Source organism: Babylonia areolata, chromosome 22, assembly GCF_041734735.1.
Source record: "Babylonia areolata isolate BAREFJ2019XMU chromosome 22, ASM4173473v1, whole genome shotgun sequence".
Taxonomy (NCBI): domain Eukaryota; kingdom Metazoa; phylum Mollusca; class Gastropoda; order Neogastropoda; family Buccinidae; genus Babylonia; species Babylonia areolata.
The window spans coordinates 7,704,306-7,726,011 of record NC_134897.1 but is presented as its reverse complement, the minus strand read 5'-3'; positions in this window follow the sequence as shown (position 1 = coordinate 7,726,011).

Here is a 21,706-nt window from a genome sequence, read left to right as displayed (position 1 = left end):
TTTCCGAGTCCCTCCTCCACTAGACCTTAAGTGGTGGTCTGGACGCTAGTCATTCGGATGAGACGATAAACCGAGGTGCCGTGTGCAGTGTGCACTTAGCGCATGTAAAAGAACCCACGACAACTGCAGGGTTGTTCCTGGCAAAATTCTGTAGAAAAATCCACTTCGATAGGAAAAACAAATAAAACTGCACGCAAGGAAAAAAAAAGGGTGGCGCTGTAGTGTAGCGACGCGCTCTCCCTGGGGAGAGCAGCCCGAATTTCACACAGAGAAATCTGTTGTGATAAAAAGAAATACAAATACAAATACAAATGTTGTCAAGGGGGTTGAAGGGAGGGAGGGAGGAAGTGAGGCTTCATTCCACCCCTCCCCCACCCCCTCTCACACGTCTTTTTTTCCGCAATGATTAATATTCAGAATCATTTATTGATTACGGTTTGTTGCTCTCGTGCAAATATTATGTATATATGTGTATTCCTTTTCTCATTTCAAAATGTCAACTGTTTGCTTTAATGTTGAGAAGGAAAGAAGTTTGCGAACAAGAAAAAAAGTTGGCTTTTTTGTTGTTGTTTTGTTTGTTTTGTTTTTGTTGTTTTTTTGTTTTTTTTGTTTTTGTTAGACCATCTTGGTGTGTGTGTGTGTGTGTGTGTGTGTGTGTGTGTGTGTGTGTGTCTGTCTGTCTGTGTGTTGTGTGTGTGTGTGGCTGTCTGTCTGTGCGATAGAGACAGACAGACAGAGAAAGAGAGGAGTGGTGTTAATGTGCATGTGGATGCGAAACTTGTGTAAATGAATACATGTGCATCAATCCCTCTTTTCATTTCGAGCTCCCTCCCTCCCCCCCTCACCCTCTCTCTCCCACCACATCTAGACTCCCTATCCTCCCACTCACTTCCCGCCATCCTGCTCCCCCCCACCTCCCACCTGATGCTATCAGTGATGCCAAACGGCATCAGCGGAAGAAGCCAGGCTGCAGAGAGCTGATGGAATCACCCAATCACTGCCTTCCTGCTTCTGAGGAGATTGTCATGAATCCGGGCAGAGAAGAAACGGGAATCATTAGATAAACAACAGTTTTTCAGTTTCACTTTCACTTTCTCAAGGAGGCGTCACTGCGTTCGGACAAATCCATACACGCTACACCACATCTGTTGAGCAGATGCCTGACCAGCAGCATAACCCAACGCGCTTAGTCAGGCCTTGAGTGCATGCTTACATATTTGTGTACCTATGAAAGTGGATTTCATTTTACGTAATTTCGCCAGAGGACAACACTCTTGTTGCCATGGGTTCTTTTTCAGTGCGCCAAGTGCGTGCTGCACACGGGACCTCGGTTTATCGTCTCATCCGAAAGACTAGACGCTCAGTTTGATTTTCCAGTCAAACTTAGGAGAAAGGGCGAGAGCGGGATTCGAACCCACACCCTCACGGACTCTCTGTATTGGCAGCTGAGCGTCTTAACCATTCTGCCACCTTCCTCCTTAGATAAACAACAACAAAGCGAAAAGGCGAATGGGGACAGGAGGGGCGAGGTGAGGTGGGGGGTGGGGGGAGGGGGGAGGAGGAGGCTGGGGTGTTGGAGAGAAAGAGGGTTGCGGGGGAACGGTAAAAGTGTGGAGAGGTGGGCTTGCAAAAAAAATCACCACAGCAACACTGACGAGCTTCAGTGGCAGGTTTGAAGGATATGGGGGACCATTGAAAGATATCAACAAGAAACTGGAGAAAAGAAGAGAGACAGGCACAGATATAGAACGGTGAAGAGAGGAGAGAAATAAAAGGGGTGGATAGAGAGACGGGGAGAGGGTGTGGGGTGGGCGGGGGGGGGATAGTGGGGAAAGCAGAGGAGAAAGAGAGAAAGAGGAGGGTAGTCAAATAAACTCACAGGCAGTCAGACAGAAACAGACGCACGTAACGAAACCCGAGAGAAATCGGAATGGGTTTGTTTCCATTTAGGTCGCAACGCGATGTGAATGGATTCACAAGAACACAATACAACTCGTTAAAAAAAAAAATAATAAAAATATTAAAAAAAAAAAAAAAACAAAAAAAAAACACCATCAGCAAAACAAGCATAAATGTAGAAAATACAATATGCATGCATTTCACGAAGCAGCAATTTCTCTCAGTTTTAATGCCTCATATAAAACACACAAAAAAATGACAGAGAAAGAGAAGGGGGTGGGGGGGGGGGGGGTTGGGGGGGGGGGGGGGGGGGCAGACAGACAGAAAGACAACAAAGCCACACATTCACGAAACAGACGAAACGACACATGCCTTCTTGACGAAGACAGAAATAGCATGAAAGAAAGATGGAAGAGCCAGGGGGAGCTAACAGGGCAGAAAGACACAGGACCGCCCCTACCTACCCCCAAAGCCACTCCCGATTTAACACCCACCCACCTACAACCTCCCCCCCCCCTCCCCACCCCCAACTCACCCCCTCACCTCCCCACCCCCTCCACCACCCAGCCCCTAAGCGGAGTGCCTGACAAAAGATAACTCTATAAATGGCAAGTCAAGAATGAAAACCTTTTTTCACACTGAACCATAAACAGGAGGAGGTAGAAGAGTGGGGTGGGCGTATGCGGGTGGGAGACGGAGGGGGTGGGGGTGGGAAGGGAGTTGTGAATATATGACAACATGGGTGGGAGGTCGTTCGGGGGTGGGGGGGGGGGTGGAGGGTGTCGGGGGGAGGGGGGGGCGGAGGGGGAAGGAGAGGAGGGAACGGCCGACGAGAGAATGGCAATGGCAGTGGTGGTGGTGGTGGTTTGATGATAAACGGCTTCTCTCAACCCCATAATATAGCGCCCAGCAGGGCAAAGGTTGAAAATCTCAACTGTCATTGTCATAAGTCGAGAAGAATGGGTTAGGGGGAAGTCGGTGTTGGGGGTAGGGTAGGGTAGGGGTGGGTGGAAGGGGGTGGGGTTGAGGTCCGAGAGGGGGAGGGGGGGAGGGGGGAGGGAGGCTTGGGGGAAGGAGGAGAGGAGAGAGAAGAGTAATACAGCAGAAGTTGGCAGGAGTGGGTGGGTGGAGGTTGGGGGGAGGGGGGAGGAGGGAGGAGGGGGGGGCAGGAAAAGAGTATCCTCGCTGCAGACTTTGCTTCTTGCCGAACGACAAATACATTGTTGTTCACGTACGTTGTGGCAATTACGTACGAAATTGGGCAATTATCCTGACGATAACATCAACAATTTGCGCCCAATAATCATCTTATCCATAACATTAATTACGTGCGCCTAATTATCAACTTTGCTGCCATGGTCTTACACGCAGAAGATTACACACACACACACACACACACACACACACACACATATATATATATATATAAAGAGAGAGAGACATTAAGCAAACGTCTGTCCAGCGTTCATGTAACAGCATTACACAATGGCAGAGCTGCTGCTGTTGTTCCTGCATCTAACTCACCATCAAAACGTCAAGTCCTTAATTGGTTTTATATTTTGAATACGACTTAGTTAGGTCAGCCTATTAGGTATATTGATCTAGTGATTTTGTTTCTTTGTGCGTGAGAGTGAGTGACAGACAGTGAGAGCGAGAGAGAGAGAGAGTGTGTGTGTAGGTGGAGGTGAGTCTCAGTGTAGGTGTGGCATGTTTACGCACGAGCGTATGTTTTTAATCTTCTTATTTTTCTGTGTGAGAGTGTGAGTGAGAGAGTGAGGGAGAGAGAGAGACAAAGAGAGAGAGACAAAATGTGTATGTGAGAGAGAGAGAGAGAGAGAGAGAGAGAGAGAGAGAGAGAGAACGTGCGTGCGTGTGTGCGTGCGCGCGCGCGTGTGAAAGACTTATAACAAATACAAAGCAGAAACGAAAAGATTAATCGTGAAAATGGGAGTGTAAGAAAGAGGCACTGACAGGCAAACGGAGACAAAACAAAACAAAACAAAACAAAAAACACACACACAGACAAATAGAGGGAGGGAGGCGGGGGGAGGGGGGAGGGAGGAAGGTGGCGAAATGCTTGATTCTTTTCTCTCTCTCTCTCTCTCTCTCTCTCTCTCTCTTCTTTTTTTCTTTTTTTCTCTCGCTCTTTTTTTTTCTTTCTTTCTTTTTTTGACGAACATTCAAATTACATTAATTACTCTCTTTGGGTGATTCCATGTTTTCCGGCCTCTCCTTGAAAATTACAGTTTGATTCCCGTTATCAATCCGCCATCAATAATCAGCGGCCACTTAAAATCCAATCACATTATCACCTTCGTTTTCCATGCCAATTATCTTTTTTTGTGGTTCTTTCTCTGTTTGTCTCTCTCTCTCTCTCTCTCTCTCTCTCTCTCTCTCTCTCTCTCTCTCTCTCTCTCACACACACACACACACATTCATCTGTTTTGAAGTTTGGGAAAACTACCCTCTTTCTCTTCGCCAGCCTTTGTTCCCTTGCCCCCTCCCTCTCTCTCTCTCTCTCTCTGCCTTGTTACTGGTCTGCTTGTTCCACCCCTCATTCTGTTTCACCCCCTTCCTCCCTCCCTCTCTCTCTCTCTCTCTCTCTCTCTCTCTGCCTTGTTACTGGTCTGCTTGTTCCACCCCTCATTCTGTCTCACTCTGTTTCTCTTTCTGTCTCACCCCTTACCCCCCATCCCCCTCCCTCCCCGCCCCTCTCCCCCCCCTCTCTCTCTCTCTCTGCCTTGTTACTGGTCTGCTTGTTCCACCCCTCATTCTGTCTCACTCTGTGTTTCTCTTTCTGTCTCCCCCACCTCCATCCTTCTCCTTTCTCTCCGTCTCTCTAACACAAACTAGCCTTTCTCTCTCATTCGTTCACTCCTCCCTCTCTCTCTCTCTCTCTCTCCCTCGTTCACCACCCCTCTCTCTCTCATTCTCTCTCTCCCCCTCTCTCCCCCCCTCTCTCTCTTAATCCCTCTCTCTCTCCCCCTCCCTCTCCTTCCCCACTCTCTGTCTCACCTTCTTCCTCCCCCCCCTCAACCCCTCTCTCTCACCCTTGCAGCGCGAGGGGAGCGGTGCCAGACAAAGTGCTATAACCACTGACCATTGTCATCAAGCCCGGTGGGAGCAGGCGCTGATCTAATTGCTGCAAATTAATTTATCGCGTCATCACTGTCCCCCGCCGGCCTTCATGAAGGGGGGGTGGAGGGGGAGGGAGAAAAGAACGGAGAAAGAGAGACAGACAGACAGAGAGACAGAGAGACACATGGACACTGAGAGAGACAGACAGGCGGACGGACAGCCAGACAGACATGGAAAGAGAAACACAGACATGAAGAGGGATGGAGACAGACATGGAAAGAGAAACACAGACATGAAGAGGGACAGAAACAGACAGATAGACAGACAGACACATGGACAGAGAGACAGACAGGCGGACGGACAGACAGACATGGAAAGAGAAACACAGACATGAAGAGGGACAGAAACAGACAGATAGACAGACAGATACATGGACAGAAAGACAGACAGGCGGACGGACAGACAGGCATGGAAAGAGAAACACAGACATAAAGAGGGATGGAGAAAGACAGACAGACACATGGACAGAGAGACAGACAGGCTGACAGACAGACAGACATGGAAAGAGAAACACAGACATAAAGAGGGATGGAGACAGACAGACAGACAGACATGGAAAGAGAAACACAGACATAAAGAGGGATGGAGACAGACAGACAGACAGACATGGAAAGAGAAACACAGACATGAAGAGGGATGGAGAAAGACAGACAGACACAAGGACAGAGAGACAGACAAGCAGACGGACAGCCAGTCAGACAGACAGACATGAAGAGAGAAACACAGACATGAAGAGGGATAGAGACAGACAGATAGACAGACAGACACAAGGACAGAGAGACAGACAGGCGGACGGACAGCCAGTCAGACAGACAGACATGAAGAGAGAAACACAGACACGAAGAGAGAGATGGGGAGACAGAGACAAGACAGACAGACCGACAAACAGACACGGACAGACAGAGAGAAAACAGAAACAGAGAAAAAAAAAAACCAGGCAGAAACAGACAGACTCACAGACAGAATCAAAGAAAAACAAACAAACAAACAAACAACAACAACAAAAACACACAAGAAAACAACAAAATGAGAGACACCGAAACTGAAAGAGGGAGAGACAGAGTTTCAGTTTCAGTAGCTCAAGGAGGCGTCACTGCGTTCGGTCAAATCCATATACGCTACACCACATCTGCCAAGCAGATGCCTGACCAGCAGCGTAACCCAACGCGCTTAGTCAGGCCTTGAAAAAAAAAAGGTGAATAAATAATAGATAAGCTTACACAAATAAATAAATAAATGAATAAATAAGTAAATAATAACTTTAAAAAAAAAAACAGTAATAAATAAATAAGATAACAATGATGATAAATAAGCAAATAGATGTAAAACATGAAGACACACATTCACATATACACCCACACATGCATAACAGATATGCACCGAACATGCAGTTTCACAGAGAGACAGAGACAGACAGACATCATAACAGACAAACAGACAGACAAACAGCGAACGATTATTACCACCCGGAGGGATTAAAAGGGGGGCCGTGGGGGCGGGGAGGAGTGGTGGTTGGGGGGGGGGGGGGCGGGGAGACAATACACGCGTTTGTCGCGCAAAGCACGTGAAATGTCACGGGCAGCACGTGCGAGGCACGTGCACAGAGCCCCACCCCCATCCTCCCCCCTCCCCCTCCAACTCTTGCACAGCTGGGCTGGCCTGACAACAAAACTGCAAGCTGAGAGGGTTTGGTTTGAGGTAAAAATAGAAAAAAAAAAAAAAAAAAAAATTGAAAGAAAAAGCCCCCCCCCCCCCCCCCAAAAAGAAAAGGATGAAATGCTTCATTAAAGCCGTTAATGCCATATTCATATCCAACTGGATCATAATGGGTCTGAGTACCCCTCCTTCCCCCCCCCCCCCCCACCCCTCCACCTACGCCCCCACCACCACCACCTCCCCCCCTCCCGCCCACGCCCCCTCTGCTCTCCTCCGCCCCACACCCCTTGCAAACCCTCTCTCCCCAACCCCCTCCCCTCTGCACACAAATGGAGTGAGACTGAAAAGACAAAGAGACTCTGTGTGTGTGTGTGTGTGTGTGTGTGTGTGTGTGTGTGTGTGAAAGAGATAGAAAGAGAGCAGGAAAGGGAGACAGTGTGTGTGTGTGTGTGTGTGTGTGTGTGTGTGTGTGTGTGTGTGTGTGTGTGTAAGAGAGAGAGAAAGAGAGCAAGAAAGGGAGACAGCCTGTGTGTGTGTGTGTGTGTGTGTGTGTGTGTGCGTGCGTGCGTGTGTGTGTGTCTGTGAAAGAGATAGAAAGAGATAGAAAGAGAGCAAGAAAGGGAGACAGTGTGTTTGTGCGTGCGTGCGTGCGTGCGTGCGTGCGTGCGTGCGTGTGTGTGTGTGTGTGTGTGTGTGTGTGTGCGTGCGTGCGTGCGTGTGTGTGTGTCTGTGAAAGAGATAGAAAGAGATAGAAAGAGAGCAGGAAAGGGAGACAGTGTGTGTGTGTGTGTGTGTGTGTGTGTGTGTGTGTGTGTTTGTGTGTGTGTGTGTGTGTGCGTGTGTGTGTGTGTGTGTGTGTGTGTACGTGTGTGTGTGTGTGTGTGTGTGTGTGTGTGTGTGTGTGTGTGTGTGTGTGTGTGTGTGTGTGTGCGAGGAAGAGAAAGAAAGAGAGTGAGAAAGGGAGTTAAAACAAGGAGAGACACCCGGGGAGAGAGAAATCGAACTCGGAACTTTGTTTTGTTTTGTTTTGGTTTGGTTTTTCGTTTCGTTTTGTTTTCTTTATGGAGGAAAAATGAATAAGCTCATAATAGCCTGTTTTCATACTGCCCTCAAAAGGAGAAAGAGAGAGGGAGACAGAGAGAGAGAAAGGGAAAGAGAGACAGACAGACAGAGAAAGAGAGAGGGAAAGAGAGAGAGACAGAGAGGGACACACAGAGAGACAGAGCCGGAGAGAGAGATAGAGAGGGGGGGGGGGGGAGATAAATTAGACCAACGAATGCAAGAGAAAAAGAAGGCAAATGCATGCACACAACATGGCTGAAAAGAAAACTGAAAAATATTCTTTTTATTACTTTTTTTTTTTTTTAAACCAACATAATTTGCAGAGAAACACAATGCTTTCCACAACACTGGTAGCAAAACAAAAAAAAAAAAGAAGAATCCAATACATGTGCGTGCACACGTGTGCGACTAAGAGACATGGGGCGAGAGTGAGGAGGAGGAGGCGGGGGGCGGGGGGGGAAAGGAGACAGACAGACAGACAGACAGACAGACAGGCAAACATGTAGAAAGACAGAGAAAGAGAAAGACAAGAGACAAACAGACAGAGAAGGCAAATGCGACTTCATTCAATGCGTACATTGAATGTCAACGGACAATACATGCAAACAGGATTCTCTCTTTTCCGGTTTTTTTGTTTGTTTGGGGTTTTTGGGGTTTTTTTGTTTGTTTTGTTTTGTTTTGTTTTCCATTGTCAGCACACTTGCCATACTTAATATTTAACGTCCTGTGACTGCAAACAATGCTTTGCGCTGTGTACTTCAACCAGAAATGTGTTGTTCACACAGGAATACTCATGCTCTACAGTATATGATGTATGAATGAACATACACAACAATAATAATGTACATCCTTACTTTCTCTTATTTGAATGTTTATGCTTGTGTGTGTGTGTGTGTGTGTGTGTGTGTGTGTGTGTGTGTGGAACGGGGTGTTAGTTGTGTGTGTGTGTGTGTGTGTGTGTGTGTGTGTGTGTGTGTGTGTGTGTGTGTGTGTGTGTATGTATGTGTGCGTGAGAGAGAGAGAGAGAGAGAGAGAGAGAGAGAGAGAGAGAGAACTTTCTTTCATGTCTTTTCACGATCAGAATGATGAAGCGTGTGTGAACACCTGCACAAGTGTGTGTGTGTGCGCGCGCGCGCGTGCGTGCGTGCGTGTGTGTGTGTGTGTGTGTGTGTGTGTGTGCGTGTGTGTGTGTGTGTGTGTGTGTGTGTGCGTGTGTGTTTGTGTGTGTGCGTGCGTGCATGTGTGTGCGTGTGTGTATGCGTGTGTGGGTGTGTGTGTGTGTGTGTGCGTGTTTGTGCATGTGTGTGCGTGTTTGTGCGTATGTGCGTTTGTGTCCGTGTGTGTGTGTGTGTGTGTGTGTGTGTGTGTGTGTGTTCTTGTGCATTATTTGTTCATGCATAAGAGTAAGCGTGTGCGTGAGTCTGTGTGTATGGGAGATGAGGGAGGGCGGAGGTGTGTGTGTGTGTGGGGGGGGGGGGGCGGCCACGCACACAAGCATGCATGTGCATATGCATAAACCCTCTCACTAGCGCCTGCCTGGCTCTTTTGTTGTTGCTGTTGCTGTTGTTGCTACTGCTGCTGCTGCTGCTGCTGTTGTAGTTGTTGCTGTTGTTGTAGTTGTTTGACAACAATGCCCGAGACACGGCGGTTTATTCCCGTGCCCCGTGACGTCAGGCCAGGCACAATCCAATTCCAACATGATGGCTGTCGTTTTCCTCCCCCATTATCTTGTTTCTCCCCTCGCTGATTCATCTCTTCTGCCAGGCGCCGCAGCAGCAACCATGGCATTCACCCTCCACGCCCCCCCCCCCCCCCCCATCCCCCACATCCATCCATCCCCTCCTCTTCCTCTCCCATCACCTTCACTCGATCCTACCCCCTCCCCTCCTAAAACCCTTTTTTTTCTTTCTTTTTTTTTTCTTTTTTACAACGAAATCAAAGCATAACTCGCGCCAGCTCTCTATCTCTCTTCTCCCCCCCCCCCCCCCAACCCCCCCTCCCATCTCTGAAATCAATTAGGAACGCTTTGACGATCTCCCCCCCCCCTCCCCCTTCCTTCACCAAACCCTCTTCCCATTTCTCACCCCCCCCTCTCTCTCTCTCTCTCTCTCTCCTCCTCCTCCTCCTCCTCCTCCCTTCCTGTCCTTTCCATGTGCATTAGTGTTGTTGCTCTGCCCTTAAAGAAAAAACAACACCACCACCACCACCAACAACAACAACAAAACATGAGGGTGGAAAGTTGATAACTAATGACCATTGTCGAGCCGTTACTCATACCACTTCCCTCCTCCCCACCCCCCACACCTCCCTCCACGTTGCCGGCCCTCCCTCTCCCCCCCACTCCCACACCCCATTAACTATAGACCAGGAGGTTGGGAGGTGGGGGGAAGGGTGGTGGGGTGGGGGGGGAATGTTGATTTAATTGCTGGGGTTAATTTGCTCCCTTCATCCCAGCTGGTGCCTCAAACAGACAGAAAGAGAAATGGTGTGTGTGTGTGTGTGTCGAGGGGTGGAGGGGGGAGGTGGAGGAACGAGAGGGAGGGAGAGGGGAGACAAATATGAAGGGAAATAGGGAGGGAGAGACGGAGAGGGAGGGAGGAAGGGAGGGAGACAGGGAAGAAACAAACAGGGGGAGAGAGGAAGGGAAAGGGAGAAAGACAAAGAGGACGCAGAAAGATGGAGACAAAGAAATTCAGACAGAGAGGAAGCTAAGGGAGGGAGGAAGGGGGCAGATGATGATGATAGATAGATAGATAGATAGATAGATAGATAGAAAGAAAACTACGCGGCCTTTTTTGTCCTGCTCTCATGGCGACCTCAGTTTTGACCCCCACCCCCCACCCCCCTCCCCTTCACCCTCATACTGGTGAGCTCCTGGGAAAGTCTTCAGTGCTCGGGTAGATTTTTTTAGGAGGCGGCTGTCGTTGGAAGGTGGTGGTCATCTTCAGCCTGAAGGCCGGGGTATGGCGGAGTGTTCACTGGGTTCTGGCTCCACCCAGTGATTATTGTCCACAGTAGGGGGCCTCCGTCTTGCCACAGGGTCCTGACAGGCCGGGACGAGAGCGTTCGTTGGCTGACGACCTGCGCAACTCTCCCTCACTTTATTCCGAGTCAAAGCGCAAGTCATGACTTCAAACTGCACCGCTAAACGTTTTTGAAGCCAAAGATCATCTTCGAATCCGAAGGACGAACATCATAGGGGTCTTAACAGGTGAAGTCCTCCTGTACATGCTGAATGACAACAGCAGCTGCTGTTCCCCATCCAAGTGATTCGGCAGCAGGACAGTGTGTGGCGTCCTTTTGACTTCACTGCGACAGTGTCCTTTGGATTGCTGGCACTGGGATTGTGGCAGACAACAACAAAAAAAAGTGGAGTGGAGTGATGGCCTAGAGGTAACGCGTCCGCCTAGGAAGCGAGAAAATCTGAGCGCGCTAGTTCGAATCACGGCTCGGCCGCCGATATTTTCTCCCCCTTCCACTAGACCTTGAGTGGTGGTCTGGACGCTAGACATTCGGATGAGACGATAAACCGAGGTCCCGTGTGGAGCATGCACTTAGCGCACGTAAAAGAACCCACGGCAACAAGAGGGTTGTTCCTGGCAAAATTCTATAGAAAAATCCACTTCGATAGGGAAAACAAATGAAACTGCACGCAGGAAAAAATACAAAAAAATGGGTGGCGCTGTATTATAGCGACGCGCTCTCCCTGGGGAGAGCAGCCCGAATTTCACACAGAGAAATCTGCTGTGATAAAAAGAAATACAAATACAAATACAACAAAACATTCCAGGTGTGGCTGTATATAGGGAACTAGACTGGAGCAGCAGGGGGCAATGCCGCTGAAATAGTGCAGATGATGGGACAGCAATAAACTAAATCAACAATGATAAAAGGACAGGCATACAGAGTGAGACAGACAGTCTAACAAAATTTGCACACACATTGATTTCCAGTCTTTAAAGGCCTTTTGAAAGAGTTGAAGCTGGCCCCATATTCTGACCATAAACTAAGGCAGAGTCCTCACCTGTCTCTGTCTGTCTGTCTGTCTCTCTTTCTTTCTCTCTCAGTGTTCCCCTCAAACAAACACAAAATGAATCAGACATCCATTACATTTGTATGCAACATCCATTTCTTTAATTGATGATGAAGGTGGTCAGGGATCTTTCTCTTTTTTTTTTCTTCTTTTTTTTCTCTTTTTCTTCTTTTTTACAAGAGTAAATGCTTGCTTCAAACTGATAAAATACACTCAATAATGATTTCTGCCTTACTTTCCAAATACATGGAAACCTGTAACATTGTATTTTGCATGTGATTGATACTAATAAAGTTGTCAAGAACGGAGAAAAAAAAAGACAAAAAAAAGACAGCGTCCTCAGATCATCTCCCGTGTGGACGAGACAGCTACAATTCCCTGAACAGAAACAGGACATGATTATGGTTAATGGGGGTTCCCAAGGGGGGGAAGTACTGATATGCATAAATATAGACCTTCGTGTGACACATGATCACAAGAGCTGGTAGAAAATGTATGCACGTGTGCCCCTCGATCTCTTGTGCACAGCAGCAGTGTTGGCTTTGCCATGAAAATGTTTGAAGGAGGGTTTTGTTTGCCAGTAGATGTAAGTCTGTGTGTCTTAGTGCTTTTCTTTTATTTCCTTGTTGTTGTTTTGTGTCTGTGTGTGTGTGTGTTAATCTACTTTAAGTGATAGGTGTGTATGTGAATGTGTGCGCATACACACACGTGTGTGTGTGTGTGTGTGTGTGTGTGTGTGTGCCTATGTACATGTACACGTGTGTATGCATACGCGTATGAACCCTCTCACCAACACCTGGTTTTAATAATAAAAAGCAAACGAATAAACTGAATTTCATTCCTATGATCCACTAAAATTTATTCCTATGACCCATGACATCAGGCCGCACTGAAATTTATTCCTATGACCCATGACGTCAGGCCGCACTGAAATTTATTCCTATGACCCATGACGTCAGGCCGCACTGAAATTTATTCCTATGACCCATGACGTCAGGCCGCACTGAAATTTATTCCTATGACCCATGACGTCAGGCCGCCACTGAAATGTATTCTTAGGACCCATGACGTCAGGCCGCCACTGAAATGTATTCTTATGACCCATGACGTCAGGCCGCCACTGAAATGTATTCCTATGACCCATGAGGTCAGGCCGCCACTGAAATGTATTCCTATGACCCATGACGTCAGGCCGCACTGAAATGTATTCCTATGACCCATGACGTCAGGCCGCACACAATCCAATTCCACATGATGGCTGTCTTTATCTCCCCCTCCCCCCCCCCCCACCCCACCCACCCACCCCCCAAACAGTATCTTGTTTCTCTCCTCACTGATTCACTTCTGCCAGGCGCCACAGCATCCTTGGTCAGCACCTCCTCCTCCACCACCCCCCCCCCCCCCCCCCCCGTCCTTATCCACCACACTCCTGTCCTGTCTCCCTGACATCTAATCATCAAAGGCGAACTCTCGCCAGCTCCCCCCCCCCCCCCACCCCCACCCCAACCACACCTCTCCACACACACACACGACACCCCTCCTAGCCTAGCCCCCACCCCCGGCACCCTCGCCTCCCCGCCCTGCACCTCATTTCTGTAATCAATTAGGACGCTTTGACCAAGCTCACCACCAAACCCCTCCCATCCTCTATGCATCTCTCTCACACGTAATCTTCATGTCCATTAGAGTTGCTCAGCACTTTAAAAAAAAAAATAAAAAAAAAAAAAGAAAAGCCGAACACACACACACACACACACACACACACACACACACACACACACTAACAAAGAACTGAGCGCGAAAAGTTGATAATCGTTAACTATTATCTGGATGGTTAATCCTACCCCCCACCCCCCCACCCCCACCCTCCACCCTGACCCCGCCTCTTTCTCCTCCCATTAATTCCTGTCTGTCCCTCCTTCTCTCCAAGTGATCAGTCCAGCAGGAGGGAGGGAAGGTTGTGTGGGGGTGGGGGGGGGGGGGGGGTGGGGAGGGAAGGGGTGGGGGGTTGATTTAATCACCGAGGTTAATTTGTTTTCAGTCTTTTCATCCCAAGCTGGTGCCTTTAAATGGAGAGAAAGAGAAAGGTGGGTGAGGGAGTGATGGAGGAAGGGGAGTGGTGGGAGGGAATTTGCAGGAGGATGGGAGAGAGTGAGAGAGAGAGAGGGGGGGGGCGAAAATGAGGGAGCGGATCTGTATGTGTGTGTGGGTGTGTGTGTGTGGTGAGAGAAAGGTAAGAGAGATGGGGGGGGGGGGGGGAGAGAGAAAGGTAAGAGAGAGTGGGGGAGAGAGAGAGAAAGGTAAGAGAGAGAGAAAGGTAAGAGAGTGAGATGGGGGAGAGAGAGAAAGGTAAGAGAGAGAGGGGGATCAGAGAGAGAAAGGTAAGAGAAAGAGAGGGGGTCAGAGAGAGAAAGGCAAGAGAGAGAGGGGGAGAGAGAGAGAAAGGTAAGAGAGAGAGGGGAGAGAGAGAAAGGTAAGAGAGAGAGGGGAGAGAGAGAAAGGCAAGAGAGAGAGGGGGAGAGAGAGAAAAAGGTAAGAGAGAGAGGGGGAGAGAGAGAGAAAGGTAAGAGAGAGAGGGGGGTGAGAGAGAGAAAGGTAAGAGAGAGAGAGAGAGGAAGCACTGAACACAAAACACTGAATGATTGTAATGACTTAACCCAACAACCCCTATCATGGCAAATGCAAACGAAGTACATTTCTGACAACAATCAACTTAAGATATAATCAATAGATATGGATGGTGAAGACCAAGGAGAGAGAGAGACAGAGACAGAGAGAGAGACAGAGAGAAACGAAAAACGAGACAAAAGTTTAGTCAATAAGGCCATGGCCCCTTTTTTTTTCAAGGGGTGATTATAATTATAGTTTGTGTGAACAGATTTGCAAAAGGATATAATCTTACTACATGGATGCTCAGAGGGTTGTTATGGGTAGAAGGACAAAGGCAGAGACAGAGAGGGAATACAGGGAATACAGGGAGTGGCGAAGAGACAGGGAAAGGGGAAAGAGAGGGGGAAAGAGAGAGAAAGGCGAGAGGGCAGAAACAGAGAAAATAAGAAGGGCTGAGAAAGAGAAAGAGAGACGCTGGACATGGGTGGTAAGGGACAGAAAGACGGATGGAAGGAGAAAAAGAAATATAGATAGATAAATAGGGTAGAGAGGGAGAGAGAGAGAGAGAGAGAGAGAGAGAGAGACAGAGAGAGAGAACGAAAACTGAGAGAGAGAGAGATGAGATAAACACAGGGACAAACATTTCACTTTCATACTTTGTTGCTTCCCACCTTTCAGTTACCTTCCACAGACACTTCCTACCCCCTTTCCCCTGAAAACAAACAAACAAAATCAACAAAACAAAATAAAGCATTACAGTTCATTCATGACAGCAAAAAAACAACAACAAACAAACGGGTCTTGCATTTCGTCACACACACACACACACTCACACACACACACACACACACACACACACACACCACACACACATACATTCATACACACACACACACACACACACACACACACACACACACACACACACACATATATATATATATATATATATATATATATATATATATAGAGAGAGAGAGAGAGAGAGAGAGAGTAAAAATATGCACACACACACACACACACACATATATATATATATATATATATATAATGTTTTATGTACAAAACATATATCATATAAAGTACAAAACATATATCATATATAGTATATTTTGACTCCTTACAGTAGCTCTTGCATTCTATCTGGTTCATGTATCATATAACCATCCACTGTACCAGCAGAAAATTGCGATTTAATTTAAAGTTTTGTTTATGTGTGTCTAAAAAAAAAAAAAAAAAAAAACACAGATCAGTTCTGTAATTCGGCTGCAGTGAATGTTGGCTTGCCAGCCCCTATCCCCCACGACCGAAGACACCGCCAGTGTTGACAACGTCCTCAAACCTCCTCCCTCTCTCCCGTGTGGGGTGAGACAATGCCTGTGTCCCTGAACTGAAACACAGAGTAGGGGATGTTGGGGACAAAACAAAAAGGCTATCCCGGGTACTAGTAGTATTCTAAGGGGTGTGGGGTGTGGGGGGAGAACAGGGGAGGGGGGAGAGGCACGCGCACGCGCGTGAGGGTCTTGTTGTGACACGTGGACGATCAGTGACGTGGTGGGGCCCCTATCATTTGGCGCCACGTGCACGCACGTGCTCGGGTTCGCTTCTGCACAACAGCTGGTGTTGGCCTTGCGCTGAAAGGGGGAAGGGTTTTTGTGTGTGTGTGTGTGTGTGAGGGCGAAAGTTGTTTATAGCATTGCATTGTGTTTTATATATCAACACTAGCGCGAGAGCGCGTGCATGGGTGCGTCAGCGCGCGCGCAAACACACACACACACACACACGCACGGATACGCGCGCACAGACACACGCACATGCACGCACGCACACACGTACACACACACACAGAGGTAGGGAGGAAGACAGGCGTGTGTGTGTGTGTGAAAGAGAGCGAGCGAGAGACAGACAGACAGACAGAGGAGGAGGGAGGGAAAAACAGAAACAGAGAAGAGAGAGGGAGAGAGACCGACAGACAGACAGACACACAGACAGACACAGACAGACAGACAGACATCTTCCCACAACCCTCTCCACGCCGCCACTAAGCTGGTAAGTACACCGTGGACTACGGTACAGACAGTGTCACAGGCTTGCCATTTTACTGCCATTTTTCATGGGTAATGAGAGACACGCACACACAGGGACAGACGGTGGGGGGGCTACGGGCAGGGAGGTGGTGGCAGTAGTGGATGGGGTGGGGGCGGGGTAGAAAAGGGAGTCATAAATAAAGTTGGTTGGGGGGGGGGGGGGGGGGGGGGGGGGAGGTAGCAGGTTTGGGCATGATGTGTGAAGGTTTTGGAGGGTGAGTGGGGGAGGTGGGGAGGAGGGGGGGGGGCTGTTAAGAGCGGAAGACATTAATAGGTTCGGTCAACCCTAATGGTACCACCAGCCCATTCTCTCTCCCTTCCCCAAACACCCCCTCCCCCACCCACCCCGATTGTGTGTGTCAGACTGGTTTGTTACAAAGGTTAGCTTGGGAGGGGGTAGAGAGATGGGGGATGTGGAGGAAATAGAGGGGGAGGGAGGGAGGGGTGGAGACCGTTAGGATGGGGCTTGGGGACCTGTTCCCCACGACCAATTTCCATACAATTCACAAACTAAAAAGCCGTAGTAAATTTTTAAAAAAAACAGGCCTCCGTTGCAGCTGCCTCGCATTCCGAAAGCTTTTGTGAACACGGTGTCCTAGCAAGAAAACGGAAATAGATCACAAGCTGAAAGAATTTTTTTTTTTTAAATTCGCATTCACCCAGTTCGCCATTGACGGAGGCTTCACACGCTGTTGCAGTTACAAAGACCAATAACTCTCAGTTATTTCCGGGCTCCATCAACGACCCAATTCACTGGAGATAAACCTCTCAGCGACTGTCATGGACACAACAACAACAACCACCACTCTACTCATTCGCATAATTGAAGTTTAAACCACATCAAAATGATCCTTTAAACCGAGGCCTTCATGCAACCCTGTCCAAGCCACCCCGCACTATCATTCCACTCCCACCTCCCCAACCCTCCAAGCCCCGAAAGCATGACGATGGACTGTAGATTCAGACACTTACCATTTTACTGCCTTTTTAGTCAGGGATAATGAAACACACACAGAACAGGTAAAGGTGGGGGAGAGTGGAACCGAGAGGTAGGGGATTGGAGGGGGAGGGGGGGGGAGGGGAGCTGTAGATAGGGTTAGGGGAGGAGGGTGTGTGGGGCGAGGGGAGGGGGGCGAGAGCGGAAGACAGTAATGTCTTTTATTTAGTCAGCCATGATGGTAGCCACCACCACCACCCTACCCCTCACCCTCCTCTTGTGTTTCAATGTTTCAGACTCGTTGCTACAAAATGGTAGCTGTTAGTGGGCAGGAGGATGGGGTTGGAGGAGGTGGGAGGGGGGGGGGGGAGATAATGAGGTTTGCTGGGTTGGGGATTTTGTTTCATCACCCCACAGTTCCGAACTTAATACGTGAAATAAAAGCTGCATTGAATCATAGACCACCAGTTCAGCTGCCACGCATTCAGAAAGCTTTCGCGGAGGCCAGTCGCTCAACGGCAAATTCGAAACTTATTAACAAGCTAAAACCACAAAAAACAAAAAAACAAAAAAGTTCGCATTGACCCAGCTAACCAATGATAAATGTTTTACGGGCTGTCGCCATAACAAAGACCAATAGCTCTTCGTTTTTTTCCTGGGTTTCATTCACACCACATTCGTTTAAATCAGCCTCTTAACGACCTTCGTGGTTATGAACACACACACACACACTCACACACATACACACACACACACTACATTTTTCTCGGCCTAGTATCACTTAACAGTAAAAAGGCCTTAAACCGAAGAAAAACACACACACGTGTGCGCGCGCGCGCACACACACACACACACACACACACTATATTTTTCTCGGCCTATCACTTCACAGTCAAAAAGGCCTTAAACCAAAGAAACACACACACACACACACACACACACACACACACCCGACACACACAACATTTTTCTCCGTCTAATATCACTTCACAGTGAAAAGACCTTAAACTAGAAACACACACACACACACACACACACACACTACACACACAACATTTTTCTCCGTCTAATATCACTTCACAGTGAAAAGACCTTAAACTACAGAAACACACACACACGCACACGCACACACACACACACACAAAACCTTTAATGGTTAATGGTATAAATCATTGATGAATATCCGGGCTGAATAGACAGGCTCAAAATTACATTCATTAGAGAGAGAGAGAGAGTGTGTGTGTGTGTGTGTGGTGTGGTGTGGTGTGTGTGTGTGTGTGTGTGTGTGTGTGTGTGTGTGTGTGTGTGTGTGTAACTGTTTCACTGAAGAAGATTAGGGAAATACCAGCTTTCTAACGATTTGTTTTCTCAAGAGCTATTACAGAAGTAGCCTGGGGAAGAGCGGGAAAACCTGACTGGAAACAAAAGCTTTCCACGCAAAACAAAAACCTGTTCAAGATTATAATTATGAACAATGGAAGGAAACGAAGAATAATCAGAAGTTTCTGTTGCTTGCTATTGTTAGAGTTTGTCAATCGTTAACGGTAATCGTTCGTCGAATGTTGTTTTTTTTTTCTTTTCTTTTCTTGTTGTTGCTGTTTTTGTTTGTTTGTTTGTTTTGTTTTGTTTTTTGTTCTTTGTAATATCTGAAGAAGAAAAAAGTGAGAAAAAAAGAAGTTTCTGTTTTGAAACTGAGTATATAATAAAAATGTATGGTCCAACTGGCTATTTCATGTCTGTGTTTCTGCCTGGTTCCTGTCAAAAATCAAATATATCTGTCTCTGTGCATCCCCCCTCCCCCCCCCCCCCCTTGCCCCCCCCCCCCCCCCTCCACACACACACACACCACTCTCTTTCCCTTCTCTCTCTCCCTCTCTTCGATTTACTAAAAGTTAGAATCTTCTGTAAAACGGGTCAACAGACTGTTTATACCCATGAGCGATAAAGAGACTATCAAAATATTTGTTTTGTGTTTTTTCCAGATTTGCTGGTTTGGCAAGTATGCTTTTCCTTCTTTTTTTTTCACAGCTTGGACAGCGAAAAGGATAATGGAACATCTTTTCTTGTTTCTTCAAAGATTTTAAAGTGAAAAGGATATTGGAACATCTTTTCTTGTTTCTTCAAAGATTGAAAAGTGAAAAGAGGTATTTGAACTTCTTTTCTTGTTTCTTCAAGGCTTAGACGGTGAAAAGGATATTGGAACATCTTTTCTTGTTTCTCCAAAGCTTGAAAAGTGAAAAGAGGTATTTGAACTTCTTTTCTTGTTACTTCAAGGCTTAGACGGTGAAAAGGATATTGGAACATCTTTTCTTGTTTCTCCAAAGCTTGAAAAGTGAAAAGAGGTATTCTTTTCTTGTTACGTACTTCGAGGCTTTGACGGTGAAAAGGATATTGGAACATCTTTTCTTGTTTCTCCAAAGCTTGAAAAGTGAAAAGAGGTATTTGAACTTCTTTTCTTGTCACTTCAAGGCTTAGACGGTGAAAAGGATATTGGAACATCTTTTCTTGTTTCTCCAAAGCTTTGAAAAGTGAACAGGATATTGGAACATCTTTTCTTGTTTCTCCAAAGCTTGAAAAGTGATATTTGAACTTCTTTTCTTGTTTCTTCAAGGCTTAGACAGTGAAAAGGGTACTGGATTTCTTGTTTCTCCAAAGCTTTGAAAAGTGAACAGGATATTGGAACATCTTTTCTTGTTTCTCCAAAGCTTTGAAAAGTGAAAAGAGGTATTTGAACTTCTTTTCTTGTTTCTTCAAGGCTTAGACAGTGAAAAACGGTACTGGATTTCTTGTTTCTTCAAAGCTTGAACAGAGCAAAGGGTATTGGAACTCCTTTCCTTGCTCCTTCAAAGCTTGAACAGTGAAAATGCACCAGAACTTACCTCTTAAGGTATGAACGGTGACACTTTTATCGGTACAAACCTCAGTCTTCAAAAGCAGGCATGTGGCCAGCGGTGGCTGTTTTCTTCTTCTTCTTCTTCTTCTTCGTTTGTGGGCTGCAGCTCCCACGTTCACGTGTATGTACATGAGTGGGCCTTTACGTGTTATGATCGTTTTTACCCCGCCATGTAGGCAGCCATACTCCGTTTTCAGGGGTGGTGGCTGTTTTCAAAGCTGGCGATAAGTGATAACTGACAAAAAAAAACAGGGCTCTGGGTGATGAGGCAAAAGGGACACTCACCACACCCACACAAGGGACAGCAGTTCGCGGCTCCGTTTGACTGACACGCTGGGCACGCGGTCAACCTGTGACGACACTCATATCAGTGCGACCGAATTGTGCAGGCGGCACGTGCAGCGACAGCAGTGACAGCCTCACGTCTGAACAGGGGTGCTGTTGGTGAGACGGGGTTTGTGAGGAAGGCTTTGTGAGAATCACGCTCGACATAACTGAGAGAACCAGCGATCGAAGCGTTGTGTTGTAAAAATGATATCGTTTTTTTCAAGAAAAACAAACTCTCTCTCTCTCTCTCTCTCTCTCTCTCTCTCTCTCTCACACAGACACACACACACACGCGCGCGCGCGCGCACGCACACACACTAAAAAAAAGGCAGAGACAAGGAGAGATAGAGAGCCACTGGGAACAGAGAGGAGGACAAAGAAAAGAGACAGACAGACAGACAGACTGACAGCCGCAGACAGAAAATAGGCAACCACAAATATATTATGACATCAAGAGCGCTGCTGGAACACAAATTCGAAAAAAAATAATCACGTTTCCTTTATATTATGGAGTCTGATCAGGAAACACACAAATAGTTTTGAATGTAGTTTATTCACATTATGGTTCTCTCGTCATCATCATCGTCACTTTTATCCTCACTGTCATATTTTTTACTGGTGACTCTTCTCCACAAGAACCAGTAGGAAACCGGTACAGTTTTATATTGGATTGTTACCTACATATATATATATTCTTGTCCTTGTTCATTTTCAGGTGTGACACTTCTCTGTCTCTGTCTCTCTCTGTCTCTCTCTGTCTCTGTCTCTCTCTGTCTCTCTCTGTCTCTCTCTCTGTCTCTTTCTCTCTGTCTCTCTCTGTTTCTCTGTCTCTCTCTGTCTCTCTGTCTCTGTCTCTCTCTGTCTCTCTCTCTGTCTCTCTCTGTTTCTCTCTCTCTCTGTCTCTATCCTCTCTGTTTCTCTGTCTCTGTCTCTCTCTGTTTCTCTGTCTCTGTCTCCCTCTGTCTCTGTCTCTCTCTGTTTCTCTGTCTCTGTCTCTCTCTGTCTCTCTCTGTTTCTCTGTCTCTCTCTCTCTGTCTCTATCCTCTCTGTATCTGTCTCTCTCT